General features: G+C 44.6%; 1 protein-coding gene across 7 annotated transcripts in view; it reads left to right on the top strand.

Moving 5' to 3' along the window:
* LTBP1 (latent transforming growth factor beta binding protein 1) overlaps nt 1-23,817 on the top strand; it is a 342,667-nt gene that overhangs the window by 90,100 nt on the left and 228,750 nt on the right. The window lies entirely within an intron of this gene.

Below are 23,817 nucleotides of genomic sequence, written 5' to 3'. Positions count from 1 at the left end.
CTGCACACCCCCCACTGGGGATCAAGTCTGCAAGCCGGGCATGTGCCCTGACCAGGAATGGAACCATGACCTCCTGGTTCATAGGTAGATGCTCAACCACTGAGCCACACAGGCCAGGCACATCTTCCATTTTAAGATAAGGGTACTGAGGTGATGTATAGTAAATCATCAGGTTAGAAATCTCTAATTCTCTTTCCTGTGGATCGTTTACCACCCTCACCCCCTGCCCTGCCCCCAACTTCAAGCCTGGGAGAAAGCAGAATGCAAATGATGGCTGTATCTCAAACTGCCTTTCAGAAAGTTGGCTACTAATAAGAAGTCATTTTGTTTATAAAATGCCAATGGAGTTTATCCAAACAGAATTTGCTTTGCCTTAATTATTTAAGTACATTTTCCTGATTGGCAGAAACTGAAATGAATTTATGTTATAAGCATTCCCAAAATGTTCTGATTACTATCTTAAGAAAAAGAGAATGCCACAAATTGAATCTGACTTGTGGGTAGAATGTACAGTGCAGGAGTGCAGATTTGTCTGGTGCATAGAAAATGCTATTAAATACAGTTAAAATGAATTAAAAATGTTTGTGCTAAAACAGTAAACTTCAGTCTTTAGGCATTCACTCTGGTAAAACTCCTGTATAGTACGAGGCACATCCTATATAATAAAAGCCTAATATGTTAAGTGTCCAATCGTCCAGTCAACTAATCAAAATGTAATATGCTAATAATATGCTAAGGCTGCACAACCGCTTGCTATGACGTGCACTGACCACCAGGGGGAAGACGCTTCGACCAGTAGGTTAGCTTGCTGCTGGGGTCCAGCTGATCAGGACTGAGAAAGATGGGCTGGACATGCTCTGGAGCCCTCCCATGGCCTCTCCGCAGCTGGCCAACCTCCTGCATCCCTCCCCGGCCCCAGTCGTGCACCACTGGGGTCCCTTGGCCTGGCCTACGTCCTCTCGCAATCCGGGACCCCTTGGGGGACGTCAGAGAGCCGGTTTCGGCCTGATCCCACAGGCCAGGCCAAGGGACCCACTGGTGCACGAATTTGTGCACCAGGCCTCTAGTAGAGTATAAAAGTTTTTACAAATAGGGCATTTGGAGTGGTTGCCTTCATTGTACAGAATAATACAATAGAAGTCTCTTGTTAAATATAGGAAGTGCATTTCTGGAGGTGGGTTTTGAAGCAGAAAATACTAAGGCAGGTTCTTCATTGGCCCGTGCTGATGCCTTCGTGTGTTGCATTGTGTTTGGAAACAGCGCACTAAGACTTATATGTGGGATATAAAACAAACAAACAAAAAATTAAAATAAACAGTAAAAAAAAAACCCCAAAAAACTCAGGTACAGAGAACAAATTGATGGTTGCCAGCTGGTAGGTGGTTTAGGGAATGGGTGGAAAAGATGAAGGAATTAAGAACTACAAATTGGTAGATACAAAATAGTCATGGGGCTGTAAAGTACAGCATAAGGAATGTGGTCAGGAATATTGTAGTAACTGTGTGTGGTGCCAGGTGGGTACTAGACTTGTTGGGGGAATCGCTTTGTAAGGTATATAAATGCCTAACCACTAACACCTAAAACTAATATAATACTGAACGTCAACTATAATTGAAAAATTAAAAAACAAACAAAAACAATGTGAGCTCTATGAAGGCAAGGACCCTGTCGATTTTGTTCACTGCTGAATTCCTTGACCCAGAACAGTGTAGGGTAGGGACTTAATATGCATCTGTTGAGTGAGTCAATGAATGGGTATATAAAAGTGGCAAGGAATGAAGGTAGGTCTTTATTAGTGACAAATTAAGTGAAACTCTAAAGAAGCGGGGACTTGTATGCTTCTTGATCATGGTCTTGGTCCCATGAGTCTGTCATTGAAAATAATACATCATTTAAAAATGCACTGTACATGTATGACCAGATGGGCAAAGCTTGGGCATCAGAGCTGGAAGGACTGCTCTGGCTGGATGTTTCTTTAATGGGGACAAGATACGGTTGTGAGACTGGAGATTATATATGTGGAACACCCAACACAATCTCACTTAGCAGCAGCACAGAGCAATTGCTTCCTGTTCTCATTGGTATTTTTCAGATAACACAGAGAAGGAAGCAGTCATGCCGTAAGCCGGAGTTCTCAACCAGGGCAACTTTGTTCCCAAGGGACTTTTAGCAACATAAAAAGTACTGCACCAGGGGACTCCTGGCATCTGTGGCCAATGGCCAGGGATGGCGCTAAACATCCTGCGAAGCACAAGACAAGCCCCACAGCAAAGAATGATCTAGCCCAAAGCATCAAGGGTGCTGAGGTGAAGAAACCCTCTCTGAGTCAGACATGAAAGTACAGCATCAAAATAGCACAATACAGAGTGTGTGTCACTATATGAATCTTAAGTTGGACAAGATACTACTTATGGATAAAGTCTTTTCATGTGTAGCAAATTAAATTTTTCAATTTTTGCCTCCCAGTCTAAGTTAGTTTTCTCCGTTTCTGTCAACATCGGGGATTCATTTCATCAACATATTTATATATCGTAACAATTTTTGGCTTTTCAAACACTAGAATAAGCATATACTTAATGAATCATGGCGGAGCTCAGCAAACACTATTATTTAATATGGTTGCAACCACCACTGAGAATGGAATTATTAACTTGTTGGTAGTTCGATCAGAATACATTTGATCAACTTGTCAGTTTGGATGGACACGACACTTGATGACACTGTCCGCTTCCTATGCCCTTAACAACCTGCATTCTAAATTTGATAATATATTTTACATTAAAGTAAGAGTTATATTTCCTGTGAAAGAATATTGTGGATTTTTGAGGTGGGAGAAGAGAGTTGGAAAATTTGGGTCATTTCATAGTTTCCTTTGCTTTCTCATTTAGCCATTGCCCAATGCATTGTGTTTGAATAAACTGTATGGTGTGGGAAAGACTTTGAAGACATTCTTTGTATTTATTATTATTGGCTTGAAAGTGGACCCTTTTTGCCGGGGTCCAACCCCAGCAGGTCCAGGGGTCCCCAAAGGTGTGGATGGAGTCGGTGAAGAAGGAATGACACGGAGACAACGTTCAGTTGATCAGCAGCCTAGCCAGGATCTCCAGCCAAGTTCTGGTCTCGATCTCCAGAGAGGTTCTGCTCAGGTTCTCCAGTCAGGTTCAGTCACCAGGTTCTAGTCAGGCTCTCCTGCCAATCTCCGCAGTCAGGTTCAGTCCAGGATCCCCTGCCATGCTCTCTCGCCAGGCTCTGCCTCCAGGCTCCGAGGCCAGTCCCGGTCCAGGATCCTCCGTCATGCTCTCGCCAGCGAAGTTCTTCTGTCCCTAGAGAACGTTCTGTGTAGGTTCTGTGCCTAGGCTCTGTCTCTCTTGGTTCTGTCTTCCAAGCCCTGTGTCCTTAGTTCTGTGTTCTGAGTTCTGAGTGTTTCTGTCTTGTTACAACTGTATTTATACCAGTTGATTCAATCCTATCAATCTCTATTACAAAGGTTAGGGCGTTTCTTATCTCCATTCCAGGGAGTAAAGATTATGTAGCTTAAGCATGATTGTTCGTAGTTAAAGTGATTAATTACCCGCCTGGCACTTAGTTGAGGGGTTTTATTCCCTCCCTAACTTCAGGGGAAAATCCCTACCTGGGGAAACAACCTTTCTCAGAGAGGTGACCTTGGTTAAAACACAGCGCCAAGAAGGTGAGCAAACATATTAAGAACCGTATGCCATATATGCCAGGTCCCTTGAAACAGCAAGGATGGACCGGCTCCCGGCACCTTTTTCCCGGGTATTTCGTGATGCATCAGCTACTGGTGGGGCGGGGTAACAGATGTTGCCTTTGGTGGTCTGATGCTTCCCCAAAGGGGGGTTCTGCTGTGTGCTGAGTGAGTTTTCATGCCTGCGACTCAGTGCTCAGCTCCTGGGTGCTGTCTCGAGTTTGTCGGCACCGAGTGCCTACTTCGTATCAGGTATGGTGCTAAATGCTCTTTCTGAAGGTTCCATTTTATCCTCACCACCCTGCCAGGAGGCAGCTGCTTTAAGATTCCCACGTTAGAGCTACAGAGACGGAGAGGCACGGCTAAGTGACTTGTCCTTGGTTGTGTGAGTAGAGTGGGGCCCGCGGAGGTCAAGTTACCCTGCTGCTGATCTTTGCTGTCTTCACTGGAGGTGTGGCGGCGGCGGTGTTGGTCCTTTGACTGGGCTAATACACACACAGATATCGGACCTTCACTCTAAATGCCAACAATAATAAAACATCGGGGAAGTATAACTCACCAACATGGCCAGTAGCTCTGCAATGACAGAGAGGCGCTTACTAGAAGTGAGGTTTAAAAAGATGGACCTCGTGAAGTCCGTTCCCTGCCCCCCCCCCCCCCTTGCTGGCTCTGGGCAGAATGGGAAGTGTAGGTTTGATGCCACACACGTGCCCTTAGGAGATGCTGCTTGAGGCCGGCGTGGCTTCTTCAGTCCTGCCAGACCTCTGCCTGCCACATGGTGCCTCCGTGCTGTGTCTGGGTAAAAGCACTTTATGGAGCGTCCTTGTCCTGGAACGTATGAATTGAGTTTTGCACTGTACTGTGTGTGTGTGTGTGTGTGTGTGTGTGTGTGTGTGTGTGTGTGAGAGTGACTCCTGTCGGCAGTGATGGGGAAGGTATGGTCTCCTTTCAAGGGCACCTGGTGCATAGCACCCATGGGACTAGAACTAGTTAATTCTTCCCAGTTCTCTCTGGTCTGTGAGCTCCTTGGGACAGAGGCTGTGTTAATATTAGGAGTCACAGAGGCCGTTTGGGTGCTGATGAGGAACTGAGCTTCAGCACAAGCATGTCAAACTCGCGGCCGGCGGGCCGCATGCCTCGTTTGTTTAGCAGGTCAGTGACTGCCTGAAGTCACCAGCCAGTGAGTGGAGGAGCGGGATTCCTACGCGGACTGTCTGATGTCCGCATCTGTGCCCTCTCCACCCCTTTTTCATCTTTTTCTCATTTTGTGTCTTTGCATCTCTGGCACATGGTAGTGCGCATGCGTGACTCCTGTGATGGGGAAGGTGTGGTCTCCTCAAGGGCACCGGGTGCATACCTGATAGAACAGTGCAGAAATGTGCATCAAGCAAATGAGTGATGCCTGCACACCTTCTAGGTGGAAGCTAAGCATTGCTTTTTACCTGAATGTAATGCAGAGTTGCAGTTTATAAGAATAATGATGAGAGCCTTAGGTATTCGAGCCTGAGCGGCGGTCAGAAGGAAGCCCTGTTGCCCTTACCGGTTTGGCTCAGTGGATAGAGCGTCGGCCTGCGGACTGGAGGGTCCCGGGTTCGATTCCGGTCAAGGGTATGTACCTTGGTTGTGGGCACGTTCCCAGTGGGGGGTGTGCAGGAGGCAGCTGGTCGATGATTCTCTCTCATCGATCTTTCTGGCTCTCTATCCATCTCCCTTCCTCTCTGTGAAAAATCAATAAAATATATTTAAAAAAAAAAAGGAAGCCCTGTGCTCCTAGTGTTCGTCCAGCCTCCGAGTCTGCTTCTGGAGCCCTCCCAGAGTCTCTCTGACAGAATGCTCTGGTTCTGTCTCCCCTGAAGTCCTCCCCTCTTCTACCCTCCCCCCCCTGCTGCTCCCTGGAACCCCACTGGCCAGGCATGGGTACCTCTAGCTGTGTGACTGCAGAGAGGTCAGCCTTGCTGCATCTTAAGTGTCTCATCTGTGATGTGAGGGACTTGAGGTGGTAGGTAATCTATTTCCATAGTTCTTTACAGTTTTAAAAAATAATTACTGACCTCTTTAAGAATCTGCTAAAAACACAAACACCACACACACACATGCACACACACTCAATTTGATGCACAGTTCTGTGGGACTAGGAGACTCTGCTCACACGAAGCCGATCCATCTACCAGTTATCCCTTGTAAAGGATCTATTCTTTATTGGCTTACCTCCAATTCTAAGGGTGTGTGGCATGCCACCATAGCATTTTTTAAAATTAGAAAAAATATCGTAAAGATAGTCTTGTATTAGAACTTGTAAAATTCACAAACCTTTCAGCCTGGGCTTTGAAGCAGAGAAAGTAGATGAAGGACAATGGTGCCAGCCCCATCACCGAGGTGCTGACAACTGCAGACCGTGAGACTTTGGGACTAATCCTCTGACTTTTTACCCCATGTTCTCATCATCTCTATTGTGTACAAACAGTGGGATCAGTGTGTTTTCCTTGGACGGATTAGTGGAGAGATGTTTCACAGGCAGAGTTCTAGCCTTAGAGGAAACATTAGTAATTCATTTCAGCTTTGATTGAAATACTTAATGAGTGAAATATTTGAGGTGCTCCTGGGTCCCGCAGAAAACTGGAAACCCCTCCTCCCATTGTTCTTGATTACTGCAAACAGCAGCTACCCCCCAGAGAGTCTTCATTCCCAGGATCCTCAACTCTGAAACTGTTCTCACTCCACATCCCTTGTTGGACCTGTTTACTACCAGGATATGCTGCTCTTTGTTGTATAAATCCCACCCAGCCTACTGGTCTGCCTCAGAGACAGAGTTCCTTCCTCTTACGGGAGGAGTTCAGCCCTTTCTAATTTCATGTCCTGTCTTTCATTCCTGTCCTAAGTGGGAGGCAAGAGAAAGAGACCACCCCACAGGTCATCCAATGCATCAAGACCATGTGGTACCCACACTCACGCTCGCAGACATTCTCTAGAGGGGAACATATCTTTCAACGAACTAGCACTTTATTCATAACATTCTAACCAGTCCCTCATATATTTGAATCCAGTCTTTGTTTCACTTGCATGTATTTTCAAAGGGAAATAAGTGAGCAAAATCAAATATTTGGTTTACAGCAGTTAAGATGGTTAAATGCAAGCGGGCTTGGCCTGCCCTTCTTTCCCTCCATGGTCTTCTGCTCTGCCCTCCCTCCCACTCAATGAGATTGATGGGATTTTATTTACTGCCTGATGGAAACAGTTGGGGGGTGGTGGTGGTGGTAGGGGGAAGGCGGTTAGAACAATCCAAGCATTTTGAAACATTTTCTTGGCAGGTTTTTTTGGCAGCTAAGATAGGCCAGCTCAAAATATATATTTTAAATGTTCTACCTTTGTGGGTTCTGTGTTTGCCAGTGTAAATGTTTCCAAATTGTTCTCTTGATTTCATTCTTAAGAACCCAGACAACTGTTACAACACATATGCGTGTGTGTCTATACGTCTACACACACACACCAAGATTATTTTTATTCTTTTGGTTTTAAACATGCAATTTTTTTCTGTTGAAGAGAAATAATGATTGTGAAACTACACTTATCAGAAGCCAACTAATTGAACGCCGTGGAAGAGAGCTATTACAGTAATATAAAGTAATAATCATGATGATGATCTCATAGGACTTGCCTTGGCCTTCTTGGAAAATCTCATAGAAATGAGGAAATCACCAGTCCTTTTTATTTTCTTTTCAACATTTCAACAAATTAGGGCTTAGAGAACTTAGCATCTCCTGGGTCCCACATGGGTAGTTTAATGTGGAACTGAAAGAAGTGAAAAGAGATTTTAGCAGGATAAATGGATTCTGGCAAGAAAGGGTAGCAGGTTAGTAATGCAAGTTAATGATATACAACTTTCAATGAGCTTTTGTAGTTCTTCATATTTGCGAACGCTTTGCAATTCTTTTTATTAATCATTCTGCAAGATAATTCTTTTGGGAAACGTTTATTTTGCTGTCTCTATTTTTTAAAGGCACAAGTAGGTTAAATGCCCATTTTTGCCAAGCAATGAGAGAGTAAAAATTTAAGGAGTTCTGTTTCCTTCTTCTCTTAATGCTCCTATCTCTGCTATAGCTTTCATAATTAACTTTCCCCCCTGAATATAGGAGGAATAGTGTAAGATATTGTTGACAGTTACTTAATTTTGTCATCTTTGGATACATTACTCAATTCCTCTGGCCCTCAGTTTCCCCATCTGTAGAATGAGGTGAATGGACTGGATGGTATTCAAGTCTTTAGCTGTCTGAACATTGATTTTCATCAACGAAGTTAGAACTGTCCTCCTTGCTGGATGTAGAACACCAGACCATTATCACATGAACTGCAGACGAAGCCTGGGGAATTACATACAGCCATTTATTCCAGTTGGCTCGCAGTGCTTAGTGAGTACCACAGAATGATGCTATTTGTTCAGCGAGTTAGAGCTTACAGATTCCCTGGCGGCCAGAAATGGGATGAGTCTTGCTGGCCTTGGCAAACAGACTGCCTTCATGAGTTGCACTGCACATGATGGCAACACCATGGTTTCCTGAACCACATTTGAGGTCATGCTATCTTCCAAATGAGAAAAAATCATACTTGTTTCTCTAAAGAGGACATATTTTTCCCTACTTTAAAAAGAATTGTATCACTAAATGTAAATACCCATATGTGGCCATTTTCAAGTTTATACCCTACTAGAGGACTGGTGCATGAAATCCATGCACAGGTAGGGTCCCTAGGCCTGGCCAGCAATCAGGGCTGATAGGGGCCTTCTGGCTGCCGGCCAGGGCCTCCCTTCCCCAACTACTGGCTTAACTCCCGATCAATCTCCCAAGGAGAAACTTTGCATATTAGCCTTTTATAAATATAGGTGCTTTTTATATTAGTGTAAACAAATAGTTGGTATGAAACTGAAAACTAAGGGCCTCGCTGTTCTTTAGGTAGTCTAATTACTTAAAAATTGACAAGGAATTGTATTCCTATTCTGTGCTTTTTAAAAACAATCACATGTAAATATCAATGTAAAATAATAGTGATCTTGAATTAAAGAAACCTGTTTTTTAAGTATAGATGGGGAAGGTTTTTGTTCTGACAATGCCAATAGTAGCAAACTTTTATGAGACCAACCTTCCTGCAGAAAACAATGATAAATTCTGGACAAAATATAAAATCAGTTATTTGAAGGCTCTAGATAACAACTGAAAACAGACAGAAGTTGGAGGGGAGTTGATTCTTGGAAGAAGTAAATTGCACTGGGTAAAGTCAGCGTTTATAGACTCTGCTTTGATTTTGCTTGATGGCATTCCCAGTCTATGCCACTGGACTGAGAGCAGAAAGGGGCAGTTACTAGCTTGAGGAGTTAGGAGATGAATGGCACTTGTGGCTGGACAAGAGGGAGCCCCTCCATCTGAATATAAACTCTGCCCTCATTTTTGGCTGACCCCTGGGGAGACTCTGAAGTTCCCCTGAAAAGCAGCAGCTGGAAAGCTGAAGGAACTGAGCAGATCCAGCCACCGCGCACCATAAGGCAAACAGAACTGGAGTTTGAATCTGGCCAAGTAGCTGTCTGGTGGAACGAAACATCCTTCAGGGAAAGATACAGAACCTCTACAAAACAGTATTCATGATATCCCTCCCACACTAACATCCTGGGAAGGAAAGGAACTGTGACTCATCGTCAAGAGAAGAAGCAGTCAATAGACAACAAACAACTCCAGGAGGAGTGAGATGCTAGAATTACTGCACAAGGACTTTAGAAGGAGCTATTATAAATATGCTTGACTTACAAGAAAACAGTCATGATGAAACCACAGATGGGGAATTTTAATAGAAAAGTAGAAAACAAAGGAAGTAGAAGTAAAACAGGATCAGTAAACTAGACGCTAGATCAATAGAAATTATCCCCTATTGAGAACCAAGAGAAAAGTGATTAAAAGTGGGCAAAGTCTTGGTGCTTTGATCCAGAAATTAATCTATATATATAAAAGCCAAGCGACCAGAACCACTGGAACCACTGGTACCACCGGTCGCTATGAAGTGCACTGCAGTCAGCCAACAGGCTTGATCAGAGGTGGGGCTGGCCAACCTCTCCTGGCCCCTCCCCCTGGCCAGCCCGGCCCCAATTGGCCCAATCAGGGCAGGCCAGCCGGACCCCACCTGTGCACGAATTTGTGCACCAGGCCTCTAGTATAAAATAATTTAACATACCTGGAATTGTGTCTTAGAGGGCAAGAAGAGAATGTGGCAGGAAAAGGTTTTGAAGAAATAATGGCTGACAGTTTCCCAGGGAAAGAGCAAACTCACTCATGTAAGACGCTCAGCAAATGCCAAGCAATAAGAGTACAAGGCAGACCACCCCTCAGCACTTCATAGTAAAGCAGCTGAAAATCGAAGCTAAAGAGAAGACCTTGAAAGCAGCCGGGTAAAAAGTTATATCACACACACTAGAACAATGATATAAATGATGGGTGACTTCTCTTGGGGAACAAAGGAAGTTATAAAATGGTGGAACATTGCTAAACTGTAAAGAAACTGGTTTATAAACTTTTGTAAAATATAGCTAAAGAAACAGTATGTACTTGGAATTTTAGGTCCAAAGAGAAATTCTTCAGTAATGAAGGTGAGCCCTAGCTGGATTGGCTCAGCAGATAGAACATCGGCCTGCGGACTAAAGGGTCCCGGGTTCCATTCCAGTCAAGGGCAGGCACCTTGATTCTGGTCAAGGGCATGCACCTCTGTTCCGGCCCTGGTCAGGGCACATGCGGGAGGCAACCAATCAATGTGTCTCTCTCACATTGATGTTTTTCTCTCTCTCTGTCTCTCTCCCTCCCTTCCATTCTCTCTAAAATCAATGGGAAAATATCCTTGGGAGGATTAACCCGAGAGAGAGACAGACAGAGAGAGAGAGAGAGAGAGAGAGAGAGAGAGAGAGAGAGAGAGAGAGAGAAATATTTGCATAACAATGAAAATGGAAGTTCTGTACAATAAGAAATTGTGAAAGAAGTTCTGCAGACTTCTGGGAATTGACACCCATGGGAACTCAGAACAATATGGTGTGGGCTTTATAATGTATTTAGCTGTACTACATAAGAAATGCATGGGTTTTACAAGTGCTGCAGAAATGTCAAGATCTGTGAAACTATATTATTACAAGAAGGATAAGAGGGTCATTAATGACAATTTTATGGTGCTTTGTAGTTTTTAGAGGTGTTTTTTTTTTTTAATGTTTCTCATTGTCCTTCAGACATACCAAAATGAGCCGTCGTTTTCCCATTAGGTACCTGGGCTTTAGAAAAACGCCCGCATTCCCGGCAGTGAGGTTCCTTCGGGGCTTGGAGGGCAGTAGGTATTTGGTTTCCGCTGGATTGAGCTCTAAAAGAGGATTGGAACAGATGTTTGAATTTGGTTAAATGCTTTCAGTATTTATTACTTAAGTGACCTAGTTTAGTAGCACTTGTAATGGGGGGGGGGGCGGAGAAGACCATTTCAGAAAGACAGAGTTTTTTGCATTCAATTGTAAGAATTTGTAAAGATTTGAAGAATTTCCCCTTCTTATTAATTTTTATTCAGCTTGGATGTGGGAAAATGAAACCCTGAGAGATTCTCTTCCTGCTTTTTACCGATATCTGCATGGGCACCATATTTAAAAAACACTTTCTTACATGAAATATTTTTTGATGTGAGTAGAGAACACTTGTGGGAATACTGTTCTTAGAACTGAACTTCAGAACCTGGGGACTTTGGAGGTCATTGCATAGAGCCCTCCAGCCCTGCACTTTATACATGAACACACTGAGACTTGGATGTTGGGTCCATGGCTGGCAGAGGTTGAGTGGTGCAGGCAGAAGTCCGATTTGAATTTCGCTAAGCTGACTCAGTGCTGTGTGTCCTTCCGCCATCGTGAGCCCCGCGGATGCCCCCTCCTGGAGAAGCGAGCTCTTGGATCCTGGACCTGTCGCCTGCATCCTTGACTCTCCCTAGATGCCTCCACAGCACTTAGCATAAGGAAGATGCTGGCGAGGATGAGGGGAAATTGTAGAAGAACACGTGGCCTGACATGTTCCCACTAGCTTTTCCCTCCTTCCAGGCTTGCAGGTAATGAGAGGGCGTGCATAAAGTTAGCCTCCAAAACCCAAACCACAAATGTCTCGTCCTGCTGCCATGAAGGGTCCATGATGGAGAGTAGACTAAAAAAGGCGTGTAAATACAATTGCTACAACAATGAAGAATTTGGAGAATGAGCGGAGTTAGGTATGAAAGGCTTCCCAGGCGAGTGGATCGAGGTGATTTCCCACATCCTGCAAACCCCACGGTAATTCCTCGCAGGGTCATTGGAGAACATAAGGTGTTGTGGCTGCAGAGGCTGAAATCTACAATGTGGTTCAAGGAGTGGCGGCCAACATGAGTGTTAGCAAGCGAGAGGGAGAAATGATTGAAATGGTAATATGGGGGATAGAGCCATATACCTGGTTATTACTGTGGAATTGGCGGAGATGAACAAACCTTATACTGTATCATCCAACACTGCTGAATGGCCAGGGGTGCGGTGGGAGTAAGAAAACTGCCCCTTTCCTCCCTCTAGCACTTCAGTGCTGGTGTTTTTTGATTTTTTTCCCCCCAAGGAATCTGGGGTCTTTTTCATGTAGGTTTTAAAAATTATGGTAAAATATATACAATGAACTTTGTCATTTTAAGTGTACAATACCTTGGCATTATTTACATTAAACCCTGTTGTGCAACCATCACCACTATCTGTTTCTAAAACCTTTTCATCACCCCAAACAGAAACTCTGTCCCCCATTGAACTATGAGCCCTCATCCCTCCCCTCCCCACCTCTTCTCTGCTAACCTCTACTGTACTTTCTCTCTAAATTTGCCTGTTCTCGGTACCTTACAGAAGTGGAATCATATAAATGTGGCCTTCTGTTATCCGGCTTATTCACTTTGCATCATGTTTTCAAGGTTCCTCCATGCTGGCACATGGCTCAGAACTTCATTCCTGTTTATGGTTGAATAATATTCTGTCCTACATATAGATGCCACAGTTTGTTTATCCATTCATCAGCTGACGTTAACAACTTGGATTGCTGCTACCTCTGGCTGTTGTGAATCATGCTGCAGTGCACATTGGCGGACAAGTATTTGAGTCTCTGTTTTCAAGTCTTTCCGGTCTATACCTGTGCGTAGACTTGCTGGGTCACCCAGTGATTCTGTTCTGAGGAACTGCCACCCTTGCTCTGTAGTGTTGGGGTGTGCAGCCTCACGGAGGGCTTCCCTATGTGGGTGTGAGAGCATGAACAGTTGACCCTGCAGTTGCTGAATGCAATGGTACATTTGGAGCTCATTGCTTGTAAGTAACTTCAGATTTATTTTTTAAAACTAGTTTTAAAAAAAGGTTTAAAACAAGTTTTGCTCTTCTCTTAGCTACACATTTGGGCAGTCTCTGAACATGAACTCTATGTTATGAGAAGGGTGAGATTCCGTGTTTGTGTGGTCCCCGGCTGCTGCGGGAGGAGGAGCCTGCCACCCTGTGTGTGCATCAGGTGTCGTGCTAAATATTTTCACACATTAAAAAATATCACATGTCATGCTTGTCTTCATGTTAACTTTGTGAGGTGGATATCATCACCCTTACATTGCAGTGAGGAAATTGAGCCTATTCTCCCCTCCCTTCCCATAAGTGGTAGCGCTAGGATCTGGTTCTGAGAATTGGACTCAAAAGCCTTGAAATCGGCACTTCCCCAGTAGGGTAGAAGCCTTCATTATTGTTTATAATTTGGAATTTTCTTGGATTGTATTTAGACCTTTTCCGGCCCCTCTTAGTTTAGCTAAATAGGAGAGGGCTGCAATTCCTTTTTCATTTGCGTTCGGGGGGCTGCCCCAAGTCACTAAGTGTAGCTGCTCATTTTTGACAAAGCTAAGGACTTCAGTTAGTATTTCATTACGTGATTACGTGCCTTATAACTTCGTCATGCCCAGGTTCTGATGATTTTAGTCTTTGGTGCCTTTTCAGAGCTTTTGAATGGTTAGCTCGTCCTTGGCAGATAGGGTATGTGCTCCAGGAGCAGGTAGCTTTTGTAATTGAAAACAGAAGAAATGAGAGGCAGAGCATGGCTGGAATTTGTCTTTTCGTTTATTCTCCCCCCCACACCGCCTTGCTATTTGTCTCCTTTTTTCCTTTTAGTGAATAAGAAGTAATATTGTTATGTAATGTTTTCTGCTTTTCAAAGTACTGGTAAATAAATACAGGATCTCATTTGATACATGTTTAAAACGTACGAAAGAGAACTTCGTATATTTGCATTACGTAAACTCTTACAGAATAGTTTAAATATATAAAAACTAGAGAAGATATAAAAACCCCAAAGTATCCATGTCCCAGCTTTCATAATTATTAAATCAGAACCCACTGTGTTCATTTACTCTCCAACCCACTTCCCTTCCTCCCCCCGATTAGTTTGAAGCCAATCTGTAAATATTTCATCATGCATCTGTACATGACAAAGGCTCTTAACAACTAGCCTCAAGACCGTCATCCCACCTAAGGTAAATAATCACTGAACATCATTTAAAATCCAGGTGCGGTATTTAACTTTCCCTAATTGTTTCATAAGTTTTTAACATCGTATGTGTTCAAATCAGAATTTTAAAAAAATCTTCATTCTTTGCAACAGGTGTATATGTCTTTTAAATCTCTTTTACTCTGTGAGTTTTTCTAGGAACTGTAGGTTTTGTTGACTGCACCTTTGTGATATTAACATGTGCTCGGCCCCACAATTCCCTATAAATAAAGTATAGGTCTAGTAAAAATGGTTACAATTTTTTTTTTTTTTGCTGTCCTATTACATTTTCAGTGATAGTCTAGTTTCCCTTGCAGGTTGCCAGTCAGGCAACTGGAGTATAGGGCCACCTTCCTGTCTTAATGGGACTTCCAAAGACACAGGAGAAGGTGGTACAGTTTTTATCGCTTTCCTTAATCTAGAGTCTAAATTTTTGTGTGTGCCTGGCCCTAAATTCATGTGTGCCTGGCCCCGTCACTTTAAGAGACTTCTTCATTGCAACTCCCACAGGCACTTGGCTCTGTACTATTATAGTTGTTTGGTGATAGTAGGACATGTTTATAGCAGAGCTTCTCAAACTTGAAACAGCTGACATTTACTGCCAGGTAATTCTTTATGTGGAGCACTGTCCTGTGCATCATGGGTATTCAGTAGCATCCCTAGCTTCTTCCCAACAGACGTGAGCATCAAATGTTCCCTGTGGGGCAAAATCATCCCCTCCTCCCCGCCCCCATTAAGAACCACTGGTCCGAGACAGTTGGTTCCAAACCTCCTTGGTTGTGTTTAGTGTGTGTGTTGATGATGACCACCAAAGTTGCCTGAATTCCCCCCTCCCTGCCCCACCTACCTTCTTTATTTTTATTTTCTCATTCCCTTTTGTGTGTTTCATCTCATTCAAAATCTGAGCATTTTTGCTGGTCTCCTACATTTATATTTTCAGTGTGGTCTTTTCTTCCCGCCTGTTCTCATGACTTTGTGTTTGCTTGTTTCATTTGACTCTGGCTGTGTTAATTCTGGCCCGTGCCAACCTGTCTCGATGACTGGCAGTCTGTACGTGCTGTAGAGCTGACCCTTAGTCTCTTCACAGTCTTTTACCTCCTAATTGTTCTTTGATCTGGTAGTTCTGTAGGAAGGGGTTTACAGGCAATAAATACTTGTTACCCCTTACCTGTGTACATGCACATGTCTTATGCTGCTTTGTGACATATTCCTAGAGGTTTTCCTTTTTTAATATTTTTTAATAGATTTTTTTTTTTAAGAGAGAGAGGAAGGGAGAGGGAGAGCGAGAGAGAAACATCAATGTGAGAGCAGAACATCGAGCAGCTGCCTCCTGCATTCCCCCCCCCCCCCCCCCCCACGGATGGAACCTGCAGTTGGAACATGTGCCTTGACTGGGAACCAGCAACCCCTCCATGCAGGGCCCGATGCCCAACCAACTGAGCCACACCGGCCAGGGCTTCATCTTCCTAGAGGTTGATTTCTTTGAACTTCCCTGTGTGCGTGTTGTCCTTGAGAACTGAGGAGGAATGAGGTTTTCTCCATCGCACCGTAGCTCGCATTTCTTACGTTGGTGCCTTCCTTCTCCTTGAGCAGCATCACCGGTGCTTCTGAGCCACGTGGAGCACAACCCGGGCACGTATGTCAGGGGAGTTTTATAGGCAGAAACCGGCCCCAGAAGCCTGAGGTGACTTTCCTGCAGCTTCCTTTCTCAGGCCCAATCAGAACCCGGGCCCGCTAATCCTGGGGGGGAGGGTTCCACTGTGTCCGACGGGCCTCCTGTGGGAATTGTTGTATGGCCTTCTGTGAGGTCCAGCGCCCTTTTCTTCAGTGGAAAAGGGCTTGTGTTTTGCCAGATCCTCCCACCCGATCCACAGGTCAAATAATGGAGTTAGTAGAAATATGGAAAAATTGAGTTCATTCCTGTGCCAGGAATCGCCACTCTGAAGGCAGCCGTGTAAACAGAGTGTGACTAATCCTTTCTTTGAAGGAAAGACGTTTCATGCAGTTGTTTCCCCTCTGCCTACAAAGATGCAGAGGTTTCCACAGGCCCAGTCCCCAGATGGCCAGCCGCTCCCCGACCTCGGCCTGCTTTCCCTGTCTGTCCTTTCCCGTGGGCCACCAGCACGCCGCCTGCCCGGTGCTTCACCCTGTGTGTGTGGTCACACTTCTCCTGTCATGACTGAAGCAGCCGTGTTGATGGGACCAGCGACCTACTACCCAACCCAGTGACCTTTTCTAACTTTGCATTTCTCTGTTTTGGTTTTCCCCCAGCAGTGAACAGGTGGTTCTTTTTCCTTGACTCCCAGAACCTTTCCTCCATTTGTCATTTCTGGACCTACATCATTTTTGTCCTCCCCACCTCTAACCTCCCCACCTTTGTTTTCTCTTTATGTTTCCACCATTAAATAAATATCCTCCAAAACCCTGTGGTTCCATATTTTTTTCCTGAAACTTTTTTTTGCCTTTGGAGAAGTCAGCCCCACCTTGAACATCACTTTTCCTAAACTCGGGGGCTTTTCCTAACTGCTTCCCAGAGATCCACCCCGAATTTCTGTCTCTAAAAGGAACATAATGATCTTGGTCACAGACCCCCCTTTCTTCCGGCTGCCATCATGCTGCATGCCTGTTCGCTCTGCTTTTCACCTGGGCCTTGAACCAAATACCCTTCCAGCCAGCCAGGCTTGAAACCTTCGTGTAGCCTGACTCCTTCTCCTTGGTCCCTGCCCCTCTGTCACTTACTAGTAACCACAAATCCTATTAGTCCTTTGGGTAGTTACCTCCGTCCAGCAAGTTCTTAATTTATTCCCTTTAGATGTCATCTAAAACTTCTTGCCACGGGGGATGGGACTTACCTTATTTACTTTACCTCTTGCTCCCCACCCTTCCTCTCAAAATCTTTATTTCAGATTCATAGTTTCTGTCTGGGCAAACTCCAACAGCACGTTGAAACCAACTTCGTCTATTAGTTTCATCGATCAAGGTCATAGATGTTATCTGGTGACCTTTCATTTTGAGGCCAGTGGCCTCTCAATCTTCCCTCTATGTCTCCTCTTCCTCTTTCAGAATTTTCCATCCTCCCCCAGCTCACTCTGTACATTTATATCACCAACATTGGAAACATGGGTTATTTCTGACATTTGCGACATCGTGTCTGTGGACATACCTCTCAATGCAAGGCCAAGTATGGGGTACTTGGGTTTCTACCTTTGTATGTGTTCTTTGCTGACATTTCTGTGCTGCTTCTTTTTTTTTTTTTTTAAATTATTGATTTGAGAGAGAGAGAGAGAGAGAGAGAGAGAGAGAGAGAGAGAGAGAGGAAGGGAGAGAGAGATACATTGACTTGTCGGTCCACTTATTTATGCATCCATTTGTTGATTCTTGTATGTACACTGACCAGAGATTGAACCTGCAACCTTGGTGTATCAGGACAGATTCTCTAACTAACAGAGCTATCTGGCCAGGGCTCTGTACTTCTTACAGGAAGGTGTTCTTAGCATCACATCTGAATGGATTTTTCCTAAATCCACTCCACCAGTTGCATTCATCACCATATAATCAAGTGTCTCTAAAATTTCAATTATGTTTTCCATTCTCATGCCTCTCCTTTCCCCCCTCTGGGATTATTCTCTTGGAGCTCCCACTCTTTCTGGTTGCCCGGCAAGCAGTTTCCTTCTAGGGGAAATGTGAGAAGTCAGTCTTTATGCGAGGGGAACCTATAATGCCAGAAGGAGAGGGCCTTACTCTGGGAAAGTAAGTTTTGTGGTTCAAACCACATGGTTCCATTCTTCCAGAGAATACTCATTCCTTTCCCCCAGGGAAGTGGAAGTTGGACTTCTGGATTTCTGTTTGCTGGCGTGGGGACAACAGCGCCTTCACATCCAGGCACGCTTTGTTTTATTGTGCTTTCTTGATGGCACAATACTGTTTTATCACAGACACTTTTATCAGTATGGAGGCAAGACCCTCCACCAGCACAAAGGTCACGACTTCCTGAAGGCTCAGGATGGTTAGCATTTTTTAGCGAGAATGTATTTTTAATTAAAGGTGTGTACATTGTTGTTTTAGACATAATGCTATTGCACACTTAATAGACTACAGTATAGGATAAACATAACTTTTATATGCACTGGGAAACCAAAACATTTGTGCAACTCACTTTATTGCGACACTCGCTTTATGGCAGCGGTCTGCAACGTCTCAGAGGTATGCCTGGACAGACTTTTTAGTTAAGACACCAGTGTTCAACCCTACTTCTTCCTGTCACTCTTTGCTTTACTTGGTTTCAGCATCCAGAACAACGCTGTGGCTCCTTAGCAAGACTGCTTCCTCTGTGGCTGTGCCCTTGCCCAGTGATTCTTGACCAAGTGCCCTGAAACCACTGGCTGTGATTCCTTAGGGAGTCATCAGGACAAGGGCAGTTCTGTGGAGCCCCGTATCTATAATGTACTGTAACCTGCAGAGTAGTTTACTGTAGGAAGACTTAAGTACCATTACACCGGTAATTTCTTATTGCTCATGTCCTTAAATTAGTGATGGCTGAGGGTTGATACTCAAGTTCTAGACCCAGCACACCTCGATCTTCTCTGTTTGTTCATTTCCTTTCTGTTATGTGTAGGGAAAAGGAGCTTGTATGGACATATGCTTTCAGCTCATTTCTTGCTGCCTCTCATTTCCTTGATTCAGAGGGGAGAGAAGGGGGGGCCTCAGCTAAAAGGAAGACCCTGCAGTCTCACCTACATGGCTGTGGTGGGAGCAGGAAGTGGTGTAGCAGCCCCAAGGTCTCCTGGGATGCTGGATGGTCCTCTTCTGAACAGGAGTGAGCCTGTCCTTCTCCTAGCAGGTGCCAGCAGCACAGGGACAGGGTGACAGCATCGCTGGGGTGCCAGTTGCCCCTGAGATGAGATAGAGGGCTTCCTATTGTCTCGAGGTTAACAGAATAGACTTGTGGTTCTTATCAACCCCACCAGATGGATCCAGCTGTTTCACTTTCTACTCCATCCCAACCAAACACACTTAAAGTTCAAAACAACACTTACATCATTGAAACAAAAGTGTTTACAATGTGAAGGCTTTTAGTAATTTAAGTCATTAGTCTAGTGACAAAGGAAGGGGAGTGCTCTTCATGGCATTGAGTCTGGGAAAATCCAGGGTTTTCCTGAGACTAAAGGATTGAAAGTGACAGATCTAGAGATCGAGATGGCAGTGGAGGAGGTGGATGTTACACTCACCTCCTCTCATGTCCAAACTGGAATTACAACTGAAATATAGAGCAATCAAACTGAACTGCCAACTGAAGACTCACCAAAAATAAGTCTTACAACCAAGGAATTACAGAAGAAGCCACACTGAGACTGGTAGGAGGGGCAGAGATGCAAATAGGGCTGGCTCCGCTCTCATGGCAGGGATTCCAGAGAGATATCTCAGCGGTGGGGGTTCCCCCAGAGAATCGTGGGGTCTCAACTGCAAGCCCAGAGCCAGGAAGTGGCACCCACATAACATCTGGCTGTGAAAATTTGTGGGGATTTTATCTACCAGGGAGAGATGGAGTCTGCTAGAGACACAGGTACCCTCAAAGAGGGTCAACACACACAATCTCATTCACAGCCACTTATCCTGGGCTCTGGCAGAGGGAGGGTAGAGTGGACTAGAATTGTTAGAAGAGAGACTGGAGTTTGTGGCTCAGGGGAGAAAGCTGAGGGGGCAACCACTGTGAGCACTCCCTTCCATAGGGCATGAGCTTGGGGAAATACAATAGCTCCATCCTCTGGACTCCCTGTTGCCCCACCCTGAGGAGCTCACACCCTGCCTAGGAGTCAGCTGCCTGGGTCAGGGTGTAGAGGTATTGGGCAGTCTCAGGGGTTGTCAGTTACTGAGTTTATGTGGCTTTGGGGCAGAGGATATTCCCTCCACTTTCCTATAAACCTGATAGGCACCTCCCTCTCAAGGGAGATCTGCTAGCTCTACTCCCCAGGCTCCTGGCGGCCCCACTTTCCCCACTCCTGCAGAATCTGGACAGAGTGAGTTACGTGGTTCTAAGATGGGGGCCAATTCCCCTCCCAACCTCCCATTGAATGGGAGGGAGGGGGAGAAACACAGAGAGAGAAACATTGATATGAGAGAGACACATCAATTGATTGCCTCTCACACGTACCCAACTGGAACCGGCGATCGAGCTTGCTTACTGGGGATCGAGGTACGTGCTCTTGACTGGAATCAAACCCATAACCCTTCAGTTCATGGGCTGATGCTTTAACCACTGAGAAAACCAGCTAGAGTATGGGCGCCATTTTTACCTCGCATTTCCTGAGCAGTGCAGAGCCTCCCTTCACACGGCCAAATCTTGGTCTGTTTGGGCCTGATAAACGCTGCTGGCTTCACCCTGACAGCTTCCTGAGACCAGCGGGTGGTAGTTCCACCTGGAATGCCCTGGGACATTTGCTGAGTGGCCTCAGACCCAGCACTGACGATGAGTTTGAGCCTGTTATCTTTCTGGTGAACACCGCTTGCCCCTGCATAGTGACTCATTGAGAACCTACCTCATGCAACTCTAGTGCCACCAGAGGCTGTTGCAGTGGTTGAGCCTAACAGGCAATCGGCCTGTGGAGACAGGTGGAGGCTGAAATTGGGGTGCCTTGGGACTTTTGCTGACCTGCCCCTGGGCCTGGTGCTGGTTAAAGCTGGCCTTGGTGTGCAGCTTGGTCCTTCCTGCACTCCGAGCTCAGCAGAGGCATCCACAAACTGTGGATCACTTTGTAGCTTCAAACAAGTTGCCCAGGGCCAGTCACAGGCAGCATCTGACATTGGCCGGCACCAGAGTCCATCCCAAGAGGCCTCAGAACCAACATACCCAGTGGCCAGCTTCAGACAACATCAGAGCAGGATCCAGTTAAACTTCCCAAGTGGCATATCCAGTGCGAAATCTTGGCAGGCACCAGACCCTACTGAGGCAAATTCCGTTTCATGTAGTTAGCACCTGCACAACAGCTTGTACGCTGAGGTATGGGCCGATCAATCCCCACAGTCAGCCAGCCTGAGGGTCGACCCCACACAGGAATAGGCCAGTAGAGATCAAGACTCAATTACAACAGGAGGGCCCACATTAACCCACATAAAGGACATTCCTGGAACACCCATCTTAGGTGATTAAGGAGACTATGCCACTGGGTCCCACACAACACCTGCTATATAAGGCCATTCTACCAAGACTAGGAGTCAGAGCAGAAACACTCAGAAGCAACACAAATGGGGAGACAAAGAAACATCTCCCAAATGAAGAAATAGGAGAAATCTCTAGAAAAATAGGTAACTGAAATGGAGGCAACTAATTTACCAGATATAAGAGTAAAAAAAAAAATGGTTGTAAGGATGTTCAAGGAACTTCAGTGAGAACTTCAACAAAGAGATAGCAAGCATAAAAAAGGACACCAGAAAAAAAGAATACAGTATCTGAAATAAAAAAATACACTAGAAGGAATAAATAGTAGCTTGGATGAAGCAGAGGATCGAACCAGTGATTTGGAAGACACAGTAGAAGAAAACATCCAGAGCAGAAAAAATAAAAAGGAATTTTAAAAATGATGATAGTGTAAGGGACCTTCTACCCCAGCATGTGCCCTAACCAGGAATCAAACCGGCAACCTTTTGGTGCATGGGACAATGCCCCACCAACAGAGCCACATTGGCCAGGGCAGTACTGTTTCTTAATGCCAAACCAGATCATAAAGGAGACTTTGTGAAAGCAATTTGAATGGCTATAGGGGTTTAAGTGGAATTTATGATTTTTTTATTTATGAAAATGCTCCCAAAGTTTGTTTATGAGCTGAACAGATTGCCAAGGATGTTATTTTATATTTATAGTCCCTCTGCAAACTGTTGAAGAATAAAGAAATTCCTAAAAAAAAGTGCTAGATCTAGATCACTAGTTAATACAGAAGCACTCTCAATCCCAGCTTCTTCTTTTTTAAAAAAATTGATTGATTGATTTTAGAAACAGAAAAGAAGGGATAGAGAGAGACATATTGATTTGTTGTTCCATTTATTTATGTATTCATTGATTTATCCATGGACGTACCTTGACAGGGGATAGAACCCGCAACTTGGCATATTGGGATGATGCTCTAACCAGTGAGGGCCCCAGCTTCCTTTTCTTCCTCTATTTCTCATGGGTACCTTGTCCCCCTGAATAGCTCATGTATCAGCCCCAACTGGAATAACTCAAGTAGACAGAGTTTATTTTGGACTCAGTTACTGCTTTTGATGGGACACTGTGTGGTGGTGTTTTTGGTGGATGGACAACTCACCTTTCATACTGACCTGCCCTGGTGTCGTTTCTTCCTCTGGCTCAGAGCCCCTCATTTGGGACAACCTTGAGAGTTTCGTGGTAAGTTATCGGTGTGAGAATAGCTCAGTGAACCATTGTCCTCAGTTAGAATATCGCAGTTTGGAAAAATTTTGTTCAGTTTAGTTGACTTTAATGTGCCACAGTCAATAAAATTTAAGATTACACCAGAGAGCAGGCAGGTTTCCTTCCAAAGGCCCCGTCTGCTGCTAAAATGCTCTGCCCATACAGTTTTAGTAGCAATTCAGCCCTTTTCTGGAATCAGTTGGTATATCTTCTACATATTCTTCATTATTTATTAGTCTTACTTAGCTAATGATTTCAGTTCTGTCTCTCAGGGAATGACTAAAGCTGGGTGAAGCTTATTATTTTAAAGTATACGTTACATGCGGCAGAAGAGAACTGTCATAGAAAATAAAGGGTTGGGCCAGGAGGGTGAAAACACAGTAATTGTGTTCCGGCGTCCCCGGAGATCTTGACTCATATTGAAGAAATAATGCGATTATGATTAGTCATTCTTATTATTCTTAGAAACTAGTAATTATAAAACATTGAACCCGAATAGTACAGTTTCAACCATTATGAGAAACAGCATAAAATAGTTAAATGTTAACTATATAGAATGAGTGTCTGTTTTTCCTGTCATCATCATCCCTTATACTTCAGAAGATCATTTACGTTTTTTGCAGTTTTGTGTGTTCCCATTGTTACAAGCATTTTCCCCCTTGGCCCTGGCAGAGTCTGTGGTCCAGATCAGGAAAGTGAGGCTCGGCGTGATTGCCCCGCTTCCCTTCTAGTGTCAGGAAGGGCCCACTGTGTGTGGTACAGATTCCCATTGTTTAGTTTCTCCGAACTCCGTCTTAGGATTTCTTACATAACCCCTTTTCTGAATTCTATTCCGCCTTTATTCTCTTCCCATTTTCAACACTGCCTACTTATTTATCGGTTTACATAAAACATGCCTTTTTGTATATGTGCCTGGCCATGCATGTCTTTTTATTGTTTACAAATGCCATGTGTTTTGCATGGAGGCTTCCGGTAGCTGTGCTCTGAATCCCCCCTTAGAATCCACCGGTGGTGGCCCGTTTGTCCTAAATCTTCTCGACTGGCCAGGCAGAGTCCCTGTTAAATTGGAGGTTTCCAAGGGCAAGCTGTTAATTCCTTGGATGCTGTGAATGTCCAGCTACAGTATGTGAAGGAAAAATTGA

This window comes from Myotis daubentonii, chromosome 12 (genome assembly GCF_963259705.1).
Source record: "Myotis daubentonii chromosome 12, mMyoDau2.1, whole genome shotgun sequence".
In the NCBI taxonomy this organism is placed as follows: Eukaryota; Metazoa; Chordata; class Mammalia; order Chiroptera; family Vespertilionidae; genus Myotis; species Myotis daubentonii.
The sequence above is the reverse complement of the archived record's forward strand: the minus strand, read 5'-3'. Positions and strand labels throughout refer to the sequence as shown.